Source organism: Schistocerca americana, chromosome 3 (genome assembly GCF_021461395.2).
Source record: "Schistocerca americana isolate TAMUIC-IGC-003095 chromosome 3, iqSchAmer2.1, whole genome shotgun sequence".
Classification (NCBI taxonomy): Eukaryota; Metazoa; Arthropoda; class Insecta; order Orthoptera; family Acrididae; genus Schistocerca; species Schistocerca americana.
The window spans coordinates 240271039-240272324 of NC_060121.1; positions in this window are offsets into that span (position 1 = coordinate 240271039).

Below are 1286 nucleotides of genomic sequence, written 5' to 3' on the forward strand. Positions count from 1 at the left end.
GTTATGTTTATTTAAATCAAATTAATATTTTCTAAAAGAAATCTTTTCAATCAGAATCAGAAAAAAATATTAATGTGCCAGAATCAGAAAAGTATCAGTGTTTATAACAGTTTCAATGCGGGCACAATTGCACAGCGCTGAGCCAATATCCAGTACTTTCACTGAACATTTGCAAGGTTATTCATTTATCAGCTAATCGACTGATATTATTTGTATGAAGGTATTTTGCAGCCGGCACTGCACTTCGCTGTGCGAAGATTGAATATTTTCTAAGCCTACTGTAGAGAGAACAGAATGCCAAGATTACATCCGTTGCGACTCTAGAGATAAAGAAAATATGTTTCATCGTTTGTTTGCACATGGAATTTTGTCAGTTTATTGTACAGGGCCATAGAACTCGGTGGTCACAAGACTGGGTAAATTTAAGAGGGATTGAATTCATTATGGGCATTACGTATTGATTTTGTAGATTAAGTCATTTGCTCAACAACACATCACACAGTAAATTAGAATAACACAAACATTACGCATTTCATATTCATTTACAAACAAACACTTACACATTTTTAAAGGACGTTACAAGTTTAATAGGAAATGTCAACAATAAAAGCTCAAATTTAAACGATTTCATCATCCTGTTAGAATGTGCCATATAATTCTTGGAGTGTTTCTTTTCGATAATTATTTTGAACTGCATAAACGTATTTAAAGGCAATGCCGCGAAAGGAACGCTCCATTCTTACTGCGCTTAAGAAAACGCTAAACGCAGAAATATATGAACACATTTTCAGAGTTGTGTACTGTGTACAGTAGAGGAACAGTTCGGAGACGATGCTCATTTAAATCGGCATGACAGTGAACCCCGTCATGATGCAGCATCCGTGGGACAATGGTTTACGGACAATAAGATTTCTGAAAGTACTGGCCTGCCCAGAATCCTGGCCTAAACCCAATGGAACACCTTTGAGACGATTTAGATCGTCCATTTCGCCTCAGACCTAAGCGCGCATCATCATTGCCTTCCCTGGTTTCGATTCTTAAGGATGAATGGACTGCCATTCCTCCACAGACATTAAGAACCCTCTTCAAAGGATCCCCAGCAGAGCTGAAGCCGTCATGAAGGCGAATGGTGGACAGTCCTCATATTAATGCCCATTTATAGGTATTTAGGTATTTTTAACCAGATTCTCTACGTGCACTTGGATGCTGTCGTCTTCTACGTGTAAGAACTCTCGACTGGTTGGCTGCAACTGGAGGAAACGGGCTTCCCATCGCGACACTTTCCG